Source organism: Leopardus geoffroyi, chromosome E3, assembly GCF_018350155.1.
Source record: "Leopardus geoffroyi isolate Oge1 chromosome E3, O.geoffroyi_Oge1_pat1.0, whole genome shotgun sequence".
In the NCBI taxonomy this organism is placed as follows: domain Eukaryota; kingdom Metazoa; phylum Chordata; class Mammalia; order Carnivora; family Felidae; genus Leopardus; species Leopardus geoffroyi.
The window spans coordinates 23,488,679-23,510,102 of NC_059340.1; the positions used below are offsets into that span (position 1 = coordinate 23,488,679).

The 21,424-nt window shown below is 45.8% G+C and overlaps 1 protein-coding gene and 1 long non-coding RNA gene across 2 annotated transcripts in view; one reads left to right on the forward strand and one right to left on the reverse strand.

Moving 5' to 3' along the window:
• SCNN1B (sodium channel epithelial 1 subunit beta) overlaps window positions 1-5,855 on the reverse strand; it is a 61,276-nt gene extending 55,421 nt beyond the window's left edge. Inside the window, exon 1 of the mRNA XM_045461616.1 lies at window positions 5,756-5,855. The gene's annotated coding sequence lies outside the window, so the exon portion shown is untranslated. The remainder of the gene's footprint in view (window positions 1-5,755) is intronic.
• The window catches only part of LOC123589484, a 98,999-nt gene continuing 81,852 nt past the window's right edge, over window positions 4,278-21,424 (forward strand). The window contains exons 1-2 of the long non-coding RNA XR_006708363.1: window positions 4,278-4,501; window positions 11,485-11,527. This is a non-coding gene — a long non-coding RNA (uncharacterized LOC123589484). The remainder of the gene's footprint in view (window positions 4,502-11,484; window positions 11,528-21,424) is intronic.

The following is a 21,424-nucleotide window of genomic DNA, read 5'->3' on the forward strand; positions in this document are numbered from 1 at the left end:
TACTTGGCTCCTTTCTGACGGGTGTTTACTTTGCAATTGTTTGCTCTTACACACAATGATGACTATCTTTGTTGTGTCCAATGCAAAGATATCCACTGGGTAAATCCCTGCAGGTGAAATTGCAGAGCCATGGGTATGGGCCTCTTGAATATCGACAGTTTTCCTAACTACCCCCCACTGAGGGGTACCTGTGCTCCTGTCCGCAGGGTTTGAGAGTACTGGTTTCCCCCACCCCATGTCCAGCACTGAGTGTTACCCAGCCATCTGGCAGGTGGGAAACAGAATTGGTGTGATTTGGCTGTGCGATTCTTTTTTGAAGAATGGTTGAGCACCTTTTTGTCTGTTTGAATTTATGCTTCTTTTTATGTACTTCTATTTAGCCAAATCACATCCTTTACTTTCTTCTTCTTCTTTTTTTTTTTTTTTTTCTTTTTTGGATGGGGTGCTTGGTCTTTGATTTGTGAGCGCTCTTTATCCATGTAGTTAACTCTTTGTCATAGAAGTGACAAATATTTTTACTAGTTTGACATGCCCGGGCTTATGGGTACTTTTGGTTTTGGTCATGCAGAAAATAGTAAATTTTATGAAGGCAGGCCTAGAAACTTTGATCTTTAAGGCGAGGCCATGTTTCCACCCATTAGGCTGTACTGCCTCCCACTCTTTTTCTTTTTTTTTTAAGTTTATTTATTTATTTTGAGAGACAGTGTGTGAGCAGGGGAGGGGTAGAGAAAGAGGAAGAGAGAATCCCAAGCAGGCTCCACGTTGTCAGCGCAGAGCCCAACATGGGGCTCGATCCCACAAACCACAAGACCGTGACCTGAGCTGAGACCAAGAGTTGGATGCCCAGCCAACTGAGCCACCCAGGCACCCCAACTCTTGCTCAGAGCTTCCAAGAGGATGTGTAGAGGGTGCCTACTTCTCAACTGGAGGTTCTCTGCAGTACGCTCCTGTCCCCAGCCTGGACTTCCTTCCTCGTCACATGACCTGGAACCTCCTTAATGCTTTTTTGTGCAGAGTCTTGGGATCATTCTCCACCATTCAGGACTTGTGCCTGGACACATGTTCTCGTGGGAGCTCCGGGGAAAGGGACAGCCCACAAGAGCCCCCAGGCACAGAAGGGTCTCTAATAACAGGCTTTTTATGGGGAGGGGGTGGGTCCTCAGCCGCCTGGGGCATCCCTTACTTTCAGCATCTCTGAAATTCAAATCTCGCTCCAGACCCTCAAGGTGGGCAGAGGCTGCAAGACTAGAAAGGAAAGCAAGTTCTAAAGAATAAAAAGCCCAGGAGGGGCGCCTGGGTGACTCAGTCGGTTAAGCGTCTGACTCTTGATTTCGGCTCAGGTCATATCTCACAATTCATGAGATCTAGCCCCGAGTTGGGCTCGATGTTGACAGCACAGAGTCTGCTGGGATTCTCTCTCATCCTCTCTCTCTCTGCCCCTCCCCATCTATGTGCACTCTTTCTCTCAAAAAAAAAAAAACAAAAACAAAAACAAACCCCAAAATCCGCGAACTCCACTAAGCCCCTCAGCAACTGTCCAGCATGGAGGGAAACTTGCCTTTGTCTTAGGACATACCCTCCATCTTTGGCCTTTGCTGAGGAGAACATTCTCACTGTCTAGTGGGAGGTGGGTGCAGGTGGCTGGAGGGGTCTCATTTGAAGTTTTTCTTTAGGCCAGTGACCTTGAAATCTTTCAGCACATGGAACCACCTCTGCAGGGTTTATTAAAATACAGGTTTCTGGGCCCCACCCCCAGTCTCTGATTCAGTAGGTCTAGGGTGGGTCTGAGAATCTGCACTTCCAACCAGCTCCCAGCTGAGTCCAATGCCAATGCTCCTGGTCCACGGGCCACACTTTGAGACCTGCTGGCCCTTCGTTCCCTGGGCTCCCCCATCTGGTGTGAGTGAGGTGCAGAGAGGGCTGGAGACACACAGGCTTTGTTCCAATGGAAATCACAGCAGCAACTGCTCCATGCCAGGTCCCATGCTGAGGTGTGTGCATTTTCTTATCTTATCTTCACAACCAACACCGCAGTAGGTTTTACTAGTATTACCTCTGCTTTATGATGAGAAACAAGGCTCAGAGAGGGTGCACAGGGCTTTAGAATCAAACAGATCTGGGGTCAGATCCCAGCTCTGCCACTGACCCACTGTGCAAGCTCGTGGGCAAGTGCTTACCCTCCCTAAACCTCTGACTCATCAGTAAATGGGGATCACAGATGTGATTCCCAAAGGCACTGTGAGGCAATTATAAGAGCACCTGCACATAGTAGGTATGCAAAAAATGTTCATCCTCCTTCCTGTCATAAGCCCCATCATGATCTCAAGGTCCTTTTCTTATTACTTACTTATTTATTTATAGAGCATGCCCTCACGTGCACACAAGTGGGAGAGGAGCAGAGGGAGAGGGAAGGAGAGAATCCCAAACAGGCTACAGGCCCAGTGAGGAGCCCAACATGGGGTTTGACTCCATGACTGTGAGATCACAACCTGAACCGAAATTAAGAGTCAGACACTTAACCAACTGAGCCACCCAGGCGCCCCTCAAGGTCCTTTTCTGTCTCCTCTGTATGGCAGTGCTTTTCTCACTCCACTGCTCCAGAGAAACTCCTATTTATCCTTCAAAACCCACCTTAGAATCCCCTCCTCTTTGTATCTGTCCCCGAAATGTTGTCCTCTCCCAGTTTTTGGAAAGAAAAAAAACCTAGGATGGTAGCATCTGGTTTGAAAAAGGAGTTCAAAGCATTACTTTCCTTCCTTTCTTCCTCCTTCAATTGTGTTTCCACAGCGTTTATATCAACCACAATTTGGAGTACAAATGATGCTCTCCCAGGGACCAGGTGGCTAATGTCACCATTATCAGCATCAGCATCATCAACACTTAGATAGTATGCACCATGCCCCAGACACTGTTTTAAGAGGCTTAGGTTCTTGACTCATTCAAAACCTAAAATAACCTTTTGAGGCAAGTGCTACTTATTATCACACAATTAATTTGTGGCAGAGATGGGATGTAAAAGCTGGCTGTGAGTTTATGTTACTAAGTTTTGTGTTATGTGGTCATTATGAAGGAGGCCAGGTGGGGACTGTGGCACCTTGGAAGGTGCCCATCTCATCTAAGGGGGCAGCCAAATGTTGGGCCCAGAGTTGTCTGTTTCTCTGATTTCTCAAGAGGATCCAGAGATACAGATTTTTATGTGACATCTCCCACTTTTTAACATTTGAGAGTCATCTAAAATACAAGAAGGAGGGTGGGCCTCACAAAAGCTGCCCATGGGCCTCCTTTGCAACTTCTGTGTCTTGTATCTCCAAGGTGGGGACCTTGGCTCACTTCATTTCTGCACCTTAGCTCACCAGGTGTGCAGTTCACCTGTTGCAGATGCCATGAGGCTTCTGGACTCCTCTGAGCTGAGCTGGGCGCTCAGTAGCCAGGAATCTCATCCTCCAGCCCACTCAGCACTCAGGATTCTCCAGTCCGGATTTGGGGTGTGGAGAAATGATGGACCCAATGGTGACTCTGGGTGTCACCTCCACCCAGGGGCCATCTCCGGGTCTCTCCCTGTCCCAGACAAGACTTCCTACTTAGGGCTGACAAGGCTCTGAGTATTTTGTTTCATCACCCCACGAATGCACTCCATAGTTTTGGGAGGTTGCCATTATCCTCACCCCCATGGTACAGATGAGAAAGCTATGGCTCACACAGGGGAAGGGACTTGTCCCAGCCAGGAAGCAGTGGACCTAGAATGGTAATACAAACACCACCCCATTCCAGCTTCTCCCCAGATGGCTGTTCACAGGCATTCCACCAAACTATGGATGGTCTTGGCACACATTCCAACACAAGCGCACTCTCATCCCACAGACCGGACCCGGAAGGAAAGTTTGTGTGACACAAATAGGACCTTGGATACTCCCATCTGCTAGCCATCTTTCCTAACTACCTGTCTCCTACTGGAAGGTGGGGGCGGCACTGGGGGCATCTGGAGAGAATCCCTGGATGCCGACCCTCTTGGGAACTCTGCCCACTGGTGCCTGGACAGGCAGAGCTTGTGGCCTGGCTCAATCCCAGGCTTTTGGGCCCAGCAGAGATCGCAGCGAGAGAGGGTGTCGTGTTCGTGTTCACCTAAAGGCAGGACAGAAGTGTGCATATGTGCACCTGTGCATGTGTGTGTGGTGCACACACGTGTGAACCTGTGCACGTGTATATACGGCGACCTGCACACGTAGCATGTATGCAAATTGTACACGTTCTGTGCGCATGTGCATGTGCAGACGTGTTGTGCGCATGTGCAGACGTCTTGTGCGCATGTACATGTGTGGACGCTTTGTGCGCATGTGTAAATACAAGCACGTGAAAAACGGAGAAGCGAGCACGTTGTACCACAAATTCAGAGCCTGTGACGTTAGTGTACGACAAAGAACGAAAATCTTTCTTAACCCAGAGATGTCGATTTATGGAAAAAGCTGAAGTAGAAAACAGCCCCGGGAATTTTTATGACCAGGTGAGATTTATATGCGCAACATGGATAACTCTCAAAGAAATGATAACTGGCGGGCTGGGGATGGTGGAGAGGGGGGCCAAGTTGCAGAATATGGACGGATTATACCATTTCTGTTAAACATCTGCCCACAACGTCACTATGCGTTTTAAGTGTAGATCTAGAAGGAACACCCCATGTTGTGCAAGTGGTTTCTTTCAGGGAGCAGGGAGGGCAGGGATTGGAAGGTTATAGACTAAGAGGAATGGATGAAGGATCCCTGTGTTCCTTCTGGCATCACACAGTTCAGTTCAGGTAGGTCGGGTCACTGGCAGATGCCGGGTGGGGGCCACAGAGATGCCGAGACCTCAGGGGGGCATTTCCACACGTCCCCCATGGACTGTGGGAGGGCTCTGCTGCTAGGGAGGAACGAGCCTTGGCTGTCCTGATCCAGGTCCCTGGTGGGCATGGGGTGAGGGACCTGTTGTACCTCTCTTGGGAAGAAACTCTGCTTCCTGCCTAAACTTGTCCGTGCCTCAGTTTCTCCGTCCACGCTGCGGTGGGAAGGGCCTGCTCCGTGCTGCCACACACCCTCAGTTCCCTGGTCCCTGCTTCCCCGGGCACACCGAAGCCAAGCCTTCACGAAGCCAAGACAAGCTCCCAGGACAGACCCCCTCTGGGGAGAGGCAGCTAGGAGCTGGGAACAGGCCTCCTCCCCAGCAGGAGGCCACGCAGACAACACAGGGTCCCCCCGAGCCCCCCAGGGGCGGCTGACAGGGGAGGCCAGGACGCACGCTCTGGGGTCAGACTTCTGGGCCCTGTGACTGTCACCGGGACGCAGGCAAGCTTCACCACCCTCTGCCCTCAGTTTCCCCGTCTGTGAAATGGTAACACCACGGAGCCCCACCGCCCCAGGATGCTGCGTGGCTGTAGTCGGGCTGTTCCGCTTCGCGACGCCCAGTGCGGAGCCGGCGCTCTCGGGTTTCGCGGGTGTCACCCTCTGGGGCGACAGCTCACCCCGCCCCTCCGCGCCCAGGACGCCACGGCCCTCTCCGCCGCCCCGACGCTCTTGGGGCTCGCTGGGTTCCCCCTCTTCCCACTCTGGGAGCTTTTGTCACCCCGCAGACCTCCCCCTGCGCCCCGACGCTGGGTCCCAGCGGCGCCGCCGCTAGCGCCCAGACGCCCCCGCGAGGGAAACTGAGGCGGGACCCACGGAGCGCGCTGGGGAAGGCGCCGCGGCAGGGCGGCCCCTACGTTCTCCCGGGGTCGCTGTCATACCTGCTCCTCGCAGCGGCTCCGGGCGGCGACAGAGGCGGCGGCCGGGCGTCTGAGGCGCTGGGGCTGGGAGCGCGCGAGGCGACGGGGATGGGGAGGGAGCAGGCCGAGGGGGCGGAAGCCCGGTAGCGCTCGCGGGCGGGGCTTGGCGGCGCAGACCGCGGGCCGACGCGCGCACGCTCCCGGCCCCGGCCGCTCTCCTCCCGGCCGACCAGCTTCGGCCCCGCACACCCACTCGTGCCCACGTGCCACTCCCACGTACCCCGAGCACCCCGCACCCCTGCCGCCCACTCGCACGCACCCCGCATACTCTCCCCCCCCACACCCCGCACGTCCGGACCCCCACCACACCCACACACGACCCAATAGGTGCACATAGACCCCCTTACTCGCGTGTTTCTCAGACAAGTCACTGTCCCCGCCAGTCCCCCTTGCACATCATAGGCCACGTAACTCCCTAACCACTCTGTCCTACCTCGCGGTGTGCCAAACACAACACATGCGTGCACCCCTGTCACTTCCACACCACGCCCCACCCCTGGCAGATTACCCTCTGGGCAAGGTGGGGATTTTAGGCAATTTTGCAAGGAACAGGCTCCTTCTTGAAGCTAATGCCCCCCACCCCCAATGTCCATGAACCTCAGCTGACCTATGAGATGGAATTAGCTCACCTCTAATTTCCCAGTGACCTTCTCTCTGCGTCAGCCGCCCCCTCCAAGATCACTCCTAGATCTCAGTCTTTCCCTGAAGGCCCACCTCTGCGTTAGAAATTCAAACACCCTACCTACTGGTTTGGGCCTCTGGGCTTCCTCCCAGTGACCCCCCCCCCCCCCCCAACCCGCCCGGTGCACTTCAGCTTTTGCTCACTGCCAGGCTCTCCCCTTTCCTGCAGTCTTCACTTCTTTCCCTCTCTTCTCTTCATCAGGTCATGTTTCCAAAGATGATCACTTTAGCCACTTTCTTGCCAATATGCTTAACACGTTGTTTCTCATTGCACATGCATAGTGAACGCCAAAAGTCAGCCTTCTCCATCCACCATTGAGAGACCGGATTCCTTTTCTCTTGTCCTGTAACAAATGACTACAAATGAATTTGCTTAATACACACAAAATGATTGTCTTACAGTTCTGGAGGTCAGAGATCCAACACCCCTAAAATCAAGAAGAGGGAGGACTGTATTTCTTCTAGAGGCTCTAGGGGAGAACCTATTTCCTTGCCTTTTCTAGCTTGTAAATACTGCCTGCTTTCCTTGGCTTGTGGCCCCTTCCTTTACCTTAAGAGCCAGCAGTAGGGGGCCAAGTTTTTCTCCCGTACCATCTGTCCAGTTCTCTCCCTTCGGCATCCTTCTTCCACTCATCGAGACCCTCATGATTGCACTGGGCCTCCCCAGATGATCCTGGATAATCTCTCTATTTCTAGGCCAGCTGATAGCCAAACTTAATTCTATCTGCAATCTTAATTCCCCTGTGCCATGTAATTTAACAGATTTGCAGGTTCTGGGAATGAGGACATAGGCATCTTTGGAAGGCCTTTGTTGTGTCTACTGGAGAGGATGAGCCCTGCTGGAGAAAATTAGTCAACCAAGTTTTTTTGTGTTTTTTTTTTTTTAAGAGAGCAAGAGTGAGCGTGTGTGCACACACGCACGTGCATGCCATGGAAGAGGGCAGAGGGAGAGGGAGAGGGAGAGGGAGAGGGAGAGGGAGAGGGAGAGGGAGAATCTTAAGCAGGCTCCACACCCAGTGTGGAGCCAATTGTGGGGCTCTATCTCACAATGTTGAGATCATGACCCAAACTGAAATCAAGAGTTAGACCCTTAACTGACTGAGCCACCCAGGTGCCCCAAGATTTTTGACAAGATAAATCTGTGAACTTCTAAAGTAGAAATTTTAGTTTATTATTATCGCTTTTGTAGTAAAGAAGTAATACAAATATGGCATGTTTATTCAATGGAATACTCTACAACACTTAACAAGAGCATATTTTATGTATATGAATGTCTATAGACTTCAAAATCGTGACTGAGGGGCACCTGGGTGGCTCAGTCAATTGAGCGTACGACTTCAGCTCAGGTCATGATCTCACAGTCTGTGAGTTTGAGCCCCGTGTTGGGCTCTGTGCTGACAGCTCAGAGCCTGGAGCCTGCTTCAGATTCTGTGTCTCCCTCTTTCTCTGCCCCTCCCCTGCTCGTGCTCTGTGTCTCTCTGTCTCAAAAATGAATAAAAACATTTAAAAATTTTTTTCAAAATCGTGAGTGAAAAACAAAAAAATTGGGGGCACCTGGGTGGCTCAGTCAATTAAGCGTCTGACTTCGTCTCAGGTCATGAACTCACAGTTTGTGAGTTCCGGCCTGCTTCGGGCTCTGTGCTGACAGCCCAGAGCCTGGAGCTTGCTTCGGATTCTGTATCTCCCTCTCTCTCTGCTCCTCCCCTGCTCACACTCTGTCTCTCTCTCTCAAAAATAAATAAAAGAATTTAAAAAAATTTTTTTAAAAAGCAAGAAAGTTGGAATAAGAGAGCAAAAGCAAATACTTCTATAGTGTATTCTGTGACAGATACTCTTCCAGGCACTTATATTAAAACTCACAACAATCTCATGGAATAGGTACCAATGTTATCCCTATTTTACAGATGAAGAAACTGGCACAGAGGTAATTGCTCAAGGTCACAGAAGCATCAGAGTAGGAACTTGAACCCAGATAGTCTTAATCCGTGGCCTGGCCACTTAACCGCAGCAAACTAATTTGTACAGTATGAATTATTCCAAGTAAATTTTTAAAATATCATAAGGAATTTATAACTATATACTGGAAGGAAACCACCAGAATTCACGATATTCGGAGTTCAGCAACAGGATGGGGACCAAAGGAATTCTAACTTTAGCTGGAAAGTCTAATTAATTAATTAATTAATTTTTAAAAAATACTGAAAGCAAACAGTACAAAATGTTAACATTTAGTTATGGGTGGTGAGACCCTGGGTGATTAATTCATTATTTTTTGTACTTTTCTGTATTAAAAAAAAGTGATCGCTTTAAAAAAACATTGTGGTCTCTGAACCTGGTGCTGTCTCCACATTTTTTTTTTTAAGATTTTAGTTCTAATCTCTATATTCAACTTGGGGCTTGAACTCACAACCCTGAGATCAAGAGTCACATACTCCACCATCTGAGCCAGCCAGGCACCCCTACACATTTTTTACATATTTTCTTATTTTCTTATTGTGCTGATTGTTTCCACTTCGTTTCATGCATATTTTTCTGTAAATTATCCTAATATAGGAATTCTCAAAGTTTTCGGTCTCAGGAGTCCTTTGCACTTTTAAATATTATTTTTTTTTAATTAAAAAAAATTTTTTTTAACATTTATTTATTTTTGAGACAGAGAGAGACAGAGCATGAACGGGGAAGGTCAGAGAGAGAGGGAGACACAGAATCTGAAACAGGCTCCAGGCTCTGAGCAGTCAGCACAGAGCCCGACGCGGAGCTCGAACTCCCAGAGCGCGAGATCATGACCTGAGCCAAAGTCGGACGCTTAACCGACTGAGCCACCCAGGCGCCCCTGCACTTTTAAATATTATTGAAGACCCCAGAGAGTTTTTGCTCATGAAGGTTACATCCATTGATACTTAACCACATTAAAAATTAAAACAGATATTTAAAAAATATTTTTGATTCATTAAAATATAAAAATAATAAACCCACTACATGTTAACATAAATAAAATGCCTTTATAAAAAATATTTTCCAAAACAAAGAATATTAGTGGGAAGAATGGCATTGGTTAGCAGTTTTGCAAATCTTTTTAATATCTGGCTAAATAAAGGACAGCGTGATTCTGACATCTGCCTCTGTACTCCGACTATTGTGTTAATGTTTTTTTGTTGAAATAAATGAAGGAAATACAGTTTCATATAATGTTACCCACATTGCTTTTGTCAACAATTGCCTATGTCCGTGCAAATGTCAACATGGAGAAAAAGGCAAATAACACCTTAGTATTATTATGAAAATAATTTCTTAAACATTTTTTAAATGTTTATTTTTGAGAGAGAGACAGAGCATGAGTGGGGAGGGGCAGAGAGGGAGGGAGGCACCAAATCCAAAGCAGGCTCCAGGCTCCGAGCTGTCAGCACAGAGCCCGCCTCCGGCCTTGAACCCATGAACTGCAAGATCATGACCCGAGCTGAAGTTGGACAGTTCACTGACTGAGCCACCCAGGTGCCCCTATTATGAAAATAATTTTGACCCCCTGTTCCTCTTGACAGGGTTTTGGGAGCCCCACCCCGACTCTATAAGTCTGTGAACCACACTTTGAAAATGACTGCCCTACTTTATTCAGCTGTAACCATACCAAATTAATATTTGACTATCATTAACCTGCAAAATGGCAATTTCATATGGTTCAACCTGATACGTATTATTTCAGAGGATTTTCCTTTTGGTTCACACGCTGTATTTTCCTGGCCAGGCTCTGGTGTTGGATATTATTGGGGTGTGTCTCCTCCAGGACTGTATTGCCGTGAGCAGCTTTGTACAGATGGCATGTGGTTCTTTTTTTTTTTTTTTTTTTTAATTTTTTAAAATGTTTGTTTTTTTTGAGAGACAGAGCACAAGTAGGGGATGGGCAGAGAGAGAGGGAGACACAGAATCCAAAGCAGGCTCCAGGCTCTGAGCTGTCAGCACAGAGCACAAAGCAGGGCTGGAACTCGTGAATCATGAGATCACCACCTGAGCCGATGTTGGACATTCAACCCACTGAGCCACGCAGCCGCCTTTCTTCCTTCCTTCCTTCCTTCCTTCCTTCCTTCCTTCCTTCCTTCCTTCCTTCTTTCCTTCCTTCCTTCCTTTCTCCTTCATTCCTCCCTCCCTTCCTTTTTTCCCTTCTTCCCTTTCTTTCTTTCTAATGTTTATTTATTTTTGAGAGATAGAGAGAGAATGTGTGTTAGTGGGGGTGGGGCAAAGAGAGAGGGAGGCAGAGGATCCAAAGCAGACTCTGCGCTGACAGCAGGGAGCCCGATAGGGGACTCGAACTCATGAACAGCAAGATTATGACCTGAGGCAAAACCAGATGCTTAACCAACTGAGCCACCCAGGTGCCCCTACATGTCTTTGGGTCATGATTTCCAGTGTGGGGGCGGCTGGCATTGGGGGGTGTCTAGGAACTATGGACAGGTTGCTGTTAGGCTAACAAATGTTAAGGTATGCGTTTCAAGCAACTGTGAACAAAGAGTTTTGTTCTCTCAGAGTTGGCTTGGGTTTCTGAAGACTGAACTTGCTTCTTTTTCGACTGAGACCTGGTCTGAGGGATATCAGAGAATGTCCACGAGGACTTTTGCCAGGTGTTTAGAACTATGCATCATTTGGCCAAATTTAAAACCAAAACCAAACTTTTTCTAGTGGAAGAACTGTGGGCTGAATTATGGCACAGTTGGGTGATTTCATGTCTGGATGGATTCATGACTGGTTTGGGAGGCCTCTAAATACCAACCCCCCCCCCCCACTGAAAAAAATGATATTGAATATTTACATATACTAGTGTGGAAGAATGGTTTTCCTCTTTCCTTTAATCAGGTTAATGCACTTCAAGGAGATGATAAGATAGTAAAAGGGATCCAAGATCAGCCAAGCCTTCCCTGGTGATCAATGGAGTGTTAGATGCTGTGCTTTATAACCACTATTGAAACAATACTTTGCATTAAAAAATAAGGTAATTTTTTTTTTTTTTTTCTTCTCAGGAGGAGTGAGGCACTGAGCATCCATTCATTTATTCTACTTCAGGTAAGTGTGTCTGATTTAGCTCACTTCCTCATCCCTAGTCCATTTCATTTATTACCACTCCATTTAGGATTGGTATAGTCCCAGCTTAGTGATCAGCACATTACATTTCTCTTGGGATGTTGACTGTTCGAGGGAGGGAATGTGACCCAAGTCAGGTTAACCATAGTCAATGAAACTCTATACAAAGACTTTTTCCTTTGGAGTACCACAGGCTTCAAGTTGTTCAGATGTGGGGCTGCAGCTGTGAAGAGGCTATATAAGAATGGAGCCCATCTGGAAAGATGACAGAGAGAAACTAGGTCATAGTTTCATCATGTGACCCGTGTCAAGCATCACCTCAGGCTACCCTTGGACATTGCAGGTGCCTGAAGCTATAAATCCCCCTCCCCCTTTTTTCCTTCTCAAGCCATCTTGCATTGGGGTTTCTGTTGCTTGCAACCACAAGACTACTAACTGATTCTGGTGAAAATGTTATTCAAACTACAAAAGAAGTTTGGAGGGACAGGTAACATATCTTTTTACAGGATCTTGACGGTCTGGAATGTCTGGCCCTAATCTAAGAAGATAAACTAAGACAAACACAGATGTGAAGTCCTGCAGTTAGGCTCAAACAGATCAGGGCTGTGTTTAAGTACAGAATGGGCAGCCACGGCTTGGGACCTGTATGACGCCCTGAGATAGAGCTTCTTAGAGATGCAGTGCCACCTGCAGGCCTGGAGGCCCTGGGCGCTGGAGCTCTGGTTTGGTTGGCAGAATCTTTATCCGAGTCTATCGATCAAAGGTGGGTCCCTGGATCTCCAGTCTCATTCCCATAGGCCATAGCACGCTTCGGTGCTCCTCTGCCTCTGACCACAACAAACAGCTGACACCAAGCTGCCCTTTTTGTTACTCTCCTTTCTCTCCCCAGAATTCCCCGGGCCCATGTCCCCACCCCACCCCAATTGTTAACACTACCCCGATTATTGAACTGTGGCGCTATTTGCCAGGCACACGTGTGCTAAGTCTCCTTCTTCCTCCAAAACCAGCCTATGAGGTAGGTTCTATTTTTGTTCTCATTTTATGGATAAAGAAACAGACTTGCAGATGTTGAGGAATTTGTCCAAACTGCAGAAAAAAAACAGGTCTCTCTGAAACCAAAGTCCGTGTTTTCATACATTTTGCTAAACCGTGGAGTTGTAAACTGGTAGTCCTATAGAGGGGTGTGTGGGGAATGGGGGAGATCCGGTTTTCAAACATATTTCGTCACACCACATGGCATTAAAACAATTTTGAGCTAACGTTTAAAAGTCAGGGAATAGCACATAAAAATCAACTTCCTGATTCTCTGGAAAATGAGCAGTCAGGAGGTCTGGTGACACAGGCCTTCCATTCCTGCTTGGCCCGGGACAGCTGGAGCTGCAGGGCAGCTGAATGGGCCCCGGTTCCCCATGACCCCCACTCCCATGGTGCCCAGTGTTGGTGCAGCCGGCCTGCCCACTTGTCTCCGTCCTGTGGGCATTTGAGCGCGGCTTCCCGGCTGGGCCTCTCCCCTCCAACCGGCCTCAAAAGCTTCTGGCCACTGCCAAGCCTGGCAGTTTTCACTTTCTTCCCAGAAATCTAACCACAGAGCCCAGATCCCACGGGGCACAGCCAGGCTGGCGCTCAGGGCTCACCTGGTCACTCATAGCACATACCTTTCCATTTTTCTCTGTGTACTGGCCCAGAGAAAAAATTTAATCAGCTCCCAAGAGGCCTTGACCTAAAGGAAGAAGATCTGGGAATAGATTCACAACTTTGCTATTGAGGTTTTCAGTTGCATCCGGGAATCCTGAGAAAGGTCAGGTTGTGGCTTGGAGACTTGAAAACACTCGAACACTCTTACATTCTAGGGAGGGAAGGCAGACAATAAGCAAATCAGAGAATGTATTTTCTAGATGGTAATAACTGCTGTGGAGAAAAAACATTCAGGCCAGAGGAGATTGGACAGAGGTTGGATTTTAGGGAGGATTGTCAGTGTAAAGGAGGTGAGGAAGCTAACCCTGCAGATACCTGGAAGAACGTACCAGGCAGAAGGAACAGCAAGTGCAAAGCCCCTGAGGCAGAGAGCTTGCCTGGTGTGTTTGAGGAACAGTAAGGAGGCCAGTGTGTCTGGAGCAGAAGTGAACTAGGAGAAGAGGGGGCTTTAGGAAGCTGGGGAGGAGGGGATAAAACATGTAGGAGGGCCAGTGTAGGGACTGTAATGTTGAGTCACTGAGATGGAGGGCCTTTGGAGGGCTTGGGATGATGCAACGTGACTGAAAAATTTTTAACATTTTTTTTTTATTGTGATAAGGTATACATAACATAAAATATGCCATTTTAAGCATTTTTTAAAATTTATTTATTTTTGGGACAGAGAGAGACAGAGCATGAACGAGGGAGGGTCAGAGAGAGGGAGACACAGAATCTGAAACAGGCTCCAGGCTCCGAGCTGTCAGCACACAGCCCGACGCAGGGCTCGAACTCACGGACCGCGAGATCATGACCTGAGCCGCAGTCGGACGCTGAACCGACTGAGCCACCCAGGTGCTGCAGAACTTTCTTCCTTTTTAAGACTGAATGATATTCTATTGCATGTATATATTTTCCATTTACCTGTTGACAGACGTTTGGGGGGCTATTGTGAATAGTGCTATAACGAGCTTGGGTATACAGATATCTGCTTCAGTTCCTGCCTTCAGTTATTTTGGGTATGTCTGGCTAGAAGTTGAAAAGACTCTCTCTGTAGAATTCTTGAGAATGGACCACAGGGAGGCTAGAGATGAAGCAGGAACAGGGTGGGTGACATGGAGGTAGTGAGAAGTAGTGAGGTTCTGGGTTTATTTTTCAGGGGTAGCTGACATAATTTGCTGGGGGATTGGAGGTGGGACGTGGGAAAATTTAGCACCAAATCTTCCCAAACAATTGGGTATTTAATGAGTCATGGTCACTTTTTTTTGTTTTGTTTTCAGTTATGTGCCCTTTTATTTTTTTTTTTCTATTTTATTTTTTAATGATTATTGTTTTTGTATCGAAGTACAGTTGACACACAATGTTACCTTAGTTCCAGGTGTACAATGTAGCAATTTGACCACCCTGTACTTATGCTGTGCTCACCACAGTGTAACTCCGGTTTGTCATCATACAGTGCTATTCCAGTGTCATTGATTATATTTTCTTTGCTGTGCCTTTTATCCCCAGTGATACTCACTTTTGAAGATTTTGAAGCAAGTTGCAGAACAATGCCTACAATAGGACAATTTATAGAAACCATATAAAACAATAGAATTCATTTTAATGAGTACATACATGTTTATGTAAGTGCAGGGACAAAGTTGTACAAGGGTACACACCAGATTATTAATTGTGGTTACCTCTAGAATGAAAGGGCATTGGGGCACCTGGGTGGCTCAGTCGGTTAAGCGGCCGACTTCGGCTCAGGTCATGATCTCACAGTCCGTGAGTTCAAGCCCCGTGTCGGGCTCTGTGCTGACAGCTCAGAGCCTGGAGCCTGCTTCAGATTCTGTGTCTCCCTCTCTCTCTGACCCTCCCTTGTTCATGCTCTGTCTCTCTCTGTCTCAAAAATAAATAAACATTAAAAAAAAATTTAAAAAATATAGGGCTAGACAGTTTAAAAAAAAAAAGAAAGAAAGGGCATTAGCAGAGGTAGGATAGTCAAGGGTAATTTTACCTTTAGCTGTATCACTTTTTCTTTTTAATATATGAAATTTATTGTCAAATTGGTTTCCATACAACACCCAGTGTTCATCCCAAAAGATGCCCTCTTCAGTCCCCATCATCCACCCTCCCCTCCCTCCCACCCCCCATCAGCCCTCAGTTTGTTCTCAGTTTTTAAGAGTCTCTTACTGTATTACTTTAAAAAAAAAAAGTATTTCGTATATTACTCATGTAATTAAAAACTTGAAAAACCCTAAAAAACAAACAAAATAAAAACTTGAAAAACCCTAATAAACAGTGTTTACACTTAAAAAAAAAAAAAGAATAGGAGGAGCCCGGTTTGCTTTAGGACCAAGTCCTCTCAGACAACTGAGTGTTTTAATGAGTCAGATTCACTTTTGAAGCTATTTAATTGCTACTGAAGTGGCCTGAAATCACTGGTTCAGCTGGGAAAGAAAACAGGAGGTTTTCGTTTGGCTCAGTCTACTGAGAGACAAAACCTTGCTAGCTAGTGTGGGGCCACAGCCAGCGACAGGCGGGGCAGCCTTAAAGAAATTAGCAATTATGTGGCCTTCAAAACTAGAGTTTAATAGGGGTGCCTGGGTCACTCTGTGGGTTCAGCAGTGGACTCTTGATTTCCGCTCAGGTCAGGAGCCAGGAGTCGGGCTCTGCACTGGCAGTGCGGAGCCTGCTTGGGATTCTCTCCCTCCCTCCCTCCCTCCCTCTCTCTCTCAAATTAAATAAACTTTAGGAAATTAGTTTAGCCACATATGTTACAATAATCGTTTCAACAACAATAAAATAACAACAGGAACTGTTTACCCTTACGTAGTCCTGTTACTGGACTCAGGTTTGGGGGCCTCCACAATGATATGTAGTGAGGCTGTACCCCCAAGCCAAAGGCACAGGCAAGGCTTTACTGGAGCTACAGCTGGAGCGCGAAGAAGACACAGCACCAACACAACTCTTAGGCTGGCGTTCCGGAGCAGGGCAGAGGCCCTGCTCCTGTACGTGGTTTTGCTCAGGATTCCACTCCCAGCCAATATGCTAACGAGGTCTCTTATTGTCTCATTGTTAAGTTTAAGTCATTATTTATTTTATTTTATTTTTTTAAAATTTTTTAACGTTTTTTATTTATTTTTGAGACAGAGAGAGACAGAGCATGAACGGGGGGAGGGACAGAGAGAGGGAGACACAGAATCGGAAGCAGGCTCCAGGCTCTGAGCGATCAGCCCAGAGCCCGACGCGGGGCTCGAACTCACGGACTGCGTGATCATTACCTGAGCTGAAGTTGGACGCTTAACCGACTGAGCTACCCAGGCGCCCCAAGTTTAAGTCATTATTTAATAGTGAGGTAGCAAATAATGAGACTGGGAATGCTTACAGCATGCTCCCCTGCTCTATAGTTTCCACGTAGCAGCCAGAATAATCCTTTTATGCTTTAATAATCCAGGTCATAGTGGGTACCCAGCTGGCTCAGTTGGTAGAACTCTGTTGTGTAACTCTTGATCTCAGGGTTGTGAGTTCAAGCCCCACATTGGGCGTGGAGCCTACTTAAAAAAAAAAAAAAAGATTTAAATAATCCAGGTCTTAGTAAGCAAACAGAAAAATGCTGGGTGTGGCAGGACGACGGTAGGGTGGTCCCCAAAGGTTGCCTCTTAGTGGTAACGCCCTGTGTACTCCCCTCCCCAACTGTGTGAGTGAGCTCAAAAGCAAACCTCTCCCCAGCCAAGCCTTTCCATGAGACCACAGCCCCAACCAATACCTTGATGACAGGCTGGTGAGAGACTGCAGGAGAGGACCCAGCTAACCAGACTGGGATTCTTCACACACACAGACTGTAAGATAATAAATGGGAATTGTTTTAAGCCACTACATGGGTAATTTGTTATGTGGCAATGGAGAAGGAACAGGCTAGGGTATTAATTCATTATTTTGAAAATTTATAAAGGGAAAGAGCCAAGCGTATATTATGCTTGTCTTATGCAGGGTAGCCAAATAGGTGGTGTGGGGAACTGTGCATATCTTATATACATGAAAGAAAGAAGAAAATAAAACAAAATGCCAACACTTTGAAGCTTCTAAAGAATTAACAGATCTAAGCAAAAATCATTTGTGGCTGTTTAGATGATGACATGAGAGGCAATCAAACATTATGCATCTTTTTTAAAATGTTTTTTAATTTATTTTTGAGAGAGAGAGAGAGAGACAAGTGAGGGAGGGCAGAGAGAGAGAGAGAGAGGGAGGCAGAGGATCTGAAGTGGGCTTTGCACTGATAGTACAGAGCCCAATGTGGGGCTCAAACTCATAAACTGCAAGATCATAACCTGAGCCGAAGTCAGGTGCTTAACTGACTGAGCCACCCAGGCGCCCGTCAACGTTATGCATCTTCTAACGAAAGTACTCAACATTATCTATGAAGTAGTCTTGCCCCTCCCTCCCAAAAGTAAACTTGAATCTGATCAGGTCTCTAGATATAACTACCAATTTATACGAAATCCAGAGGAACATGTTAAATAATACCATGGGGGTGTAAGCAGCAAAATTCAGATGGTAGGAAACTCTATGGGACAAATGAGCCAGGTTTTTCAATTGAAAAATAAAAAAGAAAAATAGATATGAAGGAGAATCCCGGACCCTCAAAAACTTAAAAATAGAACTACCAGATGATCCAAAAATTTCACGACAGGGTATAAATCCAAAGGAAACAAAACCACTATATCGAAGGGATATCTACACCTCCATGTGCATTGCAGCATTATTTACAATAACCAGGACATGGAAACAACCTAAGTGTCTATTGACAGATGAATGGATAAACAAGTTATGGTGTATATATGCAAGGGAATACTATTCAACCATAAAAAGAAGGAAATCCTGCCATTTGCAGCAACCTTGAGAGTGTCCGGCTAAGTAAATAAGTCGGACAGAGAAAGACAAAATCTCTGTGATTTCACTTATATGTGGAACCTAAAAACAAACAAAAAAACAAACTCCTAGATAAAGAGATCCAATTTGTGGTTGCCAGAGGCAGGGGGTGGAGGGTAGGGGAAATAGGAGAAGGTGGTCAAGAGGTACAAACTTCCAGTTGTACGATAAACACATGCTGGGGGTGTTAATGGACAACGTGATGATTATAGTTACCACTGCCATAGGTATATCTGAAACTTGCTAAAGAGTAAATTAAAAAAACTCTTGTCATAAGAAAAAAAATCTTCCTTCCTCTCCTCCTTCCTTCCTTCCTTCCTTCCTTTTTTGTATCTACATGAACTAATGGATGTTAACCAAATTTACTGTAGTAATTATTTCACAATTTATGTAAATCAAGCCATTATGCTGTACACCTTAAACTTACACAGTGCCGTCAGTTGTATCTCAATAAAACTGAAAGAAAAAAAAGGAGAATCCTAGGGACTGAAATATATTTAAGAGCTATTTTAACAATTGTGATTCATTATTCTTATTTGGATGCTGATTCGTATCAACTCTGAAAATTATTGATAAGACAGTTGGGACAACTGAACACTAAATAGTTTACAATATTCAGGAGTTATTGTTAATTTTTTAGGTGTGATGACAGTCTGTTGTGAGTTTTCTTAAAGGAGCCTTATATTTTAAAGATGTATATAAATATATTTACAGGTGAAATGATAAGATGTCTGGGAAATTTACCTCAAAATAATCTGTTTGGGTGGTGAGGAAGGTATGGATGAAATAAGATTCAGCATAAATCAGTGATGAGACTGTGTGATGGGTATATGAGTGTTCATATCTCTCTCCTTTTGTATGTTTAGAAATCCAACAACAACAACAATAATAATAAAACTAAGTCAAATAATGTCCCTCCTTTAATGTTTCTCATCTCAGAGTAAAAGCTGGAATGGCCTGGAAGTTTCCCCATTATCTGTGACCCTTCTTCCCCTTCACCACTTCTCTGAGCTCATCTCCTACCATTCTCCCTCTTGTCATTCCACATGACCCTCATTGGCCTCCTTGTTGCTTCCTGAATAACTTGAAGCATGCTCCTACCTCAGGACCTTTGCACTTACCATTCCCTCTGTTTTAAACCTTTGCTCCTCTACCAGGTATCCCAGTGTTTGTTTTTCTCACATTTTTTAGAGCTCTGCTCAAATGTCAATCCCTCAGGAAAGTCTTCCTAGATTATCCCCCATAAAATAGCAGTATGTACCCAACATAGATGTTCTTCTTGTCCTTTTTTTCTTGCCCTTGTTTTTCTGCATAGCACTTGTCACCACTTGACCTACATTATACTGTACCTGCTTGATTGTCTTTCTTCACCTGGATGCAATTCCAGGAGGGCAGGAAAGGACTTTAAATTTTTTTCAATCACTATAGCCCCAGTGCCTAAATCAGTGCCCGGTACATAGTAGGCGCTCAATAAATATTTGTGAGATAAATGAATGCTTGTTGAGCCTGCTCTTGTCTTTTGTTCTTTACTGTGAATAATTTCTTTTCTTTTTTTTTTAAAGTAGGCTCCATGCCTAACGTGGGACTTGAACTCACAACCCTGAGATCAAGTGTCATGCTCTACCGACTGAGCCAGCCAAGTGCCCCTATTATGGATAATTTCAAGCATGCAGAAAAGTAGAGAGAATCATATAATGAGTATCCATATATATATTACTTAGATAAAACAACTGTGAACGTTTTGCCATATTGGGTTTGGCCAAAGTATTTTAAAGTATGTATAATCCACGTGTCATTTCATCCCTAAATCTTTCAATACGCACCCTTTAACAAAAATCAGACACTTCTTTGCTTAGCCATGTTAACCATTGTAACACCTAACAAAATGAACCTCAGATCATCAAATTCTGCCATATCTACACTTACCCCAAATGTCTTTTACACTTTATTCAAACCAGGACCCAATCAAGGTCCACAAACTGTGTTCAGTCATATCTTTTACGTCTCTTTAAGCCTAGAATTGCTTCTCCTCCCTCTCCTCCCTTTTTTCCAGGTCATTGACTCATTGAAGAAATGAAGTCTATTGTCTTACTGGTAGAATGCCCTTCCTTCTTGGCTTGGTCTGACTGCTTTCTCGTGATGTATTTAACTTGACCCTCTAGCTCCTGTATTTCCGGTACACTAGAAACTAGATCTAAAGACTTGATCAGATTTTAGCAAGACATTTTTGGCAAGAATTCTTCCTAGATGGGGCTGTCAGTGTCCTGTTGCATCACACCAGAAGGTTCAGAGTGACTGGCTGTCACATGAGTGAAGCTAAGATTGATGAGTGGGTTCAGATGGTGAAAACCTGATCCGTGCATTGTCAAGTTATTTCTTCACTTATAACCAGTAAGACCTCTGTGGGCCAATGATTTGGCATCATGTGACTATTCAGTCTTCCTCGAACCTTTCACCTCAGGGTGTCAGCATCCGATAATGATCATTGCCTGAGTCAGTTCTTTCATATGGGGTTGCAAAATTGTAATGCCATTATTCCTTCACCATTTACGAGGGGGCATTGTTCTGTAAAGAAGAGCTTCTAGGGGCACCTGGGTGGCTCAGTTGGTTAAGCATCCGACTTTGGCTCAGGTCATGATCTTGCGGTTTGTGAGTTTGAGTCCCGCATCGGGCTCTGTGCTGACAGCTTGGAGCCTGGAGCCTGTTTCGGATTCTGTGTCTCCGTCTTTCTCTGCCCCTCCCCCACTTGTGCTCTGTCTCTCTCTATCAAAAATAAATAAAATGTAAAAAAAAAAAATTTTTTTTTTTTAAAAGAAGAGCTTCTTCCTCCCATTGACTAGGGCAGAATAAATTCTTTCCTTTTAGTTACTATGTTTGAGAGTAAGGATTTGATTCAGTAGATGCCTCCAGTGTTGACAGATTTTTCCTGTTTTCTCTCTCTCTGAGTATCATTATGAACTCAGTGAACTTTTTTTTTTTTTTTTTTTTTTTTAAGTAGGCCTCACGCCCAGCAGGGAGCCCAACGCAGGGCTTGAACTTAGGATCCTGAGATCAAGATCTCAGATCAAGTGTCGGACACTCAACCAACTGGGCCACCCAGGCACCATGATCATGAACTCAGTGATCTTTAAAAATACAGTTAAGTTGTTTCATTCCATTGCATTCATTATTTTTTAAAAATAACCTTCGGGGGGCCCCTGGGTGGCTCAGTCAGGTTAAGCGTCCCACTACAGCTCAGGTCCTGATCTCAGAGTTCAGCCCCACATCCAGCTTTCTGCTGTCAGTCCAGAGCCT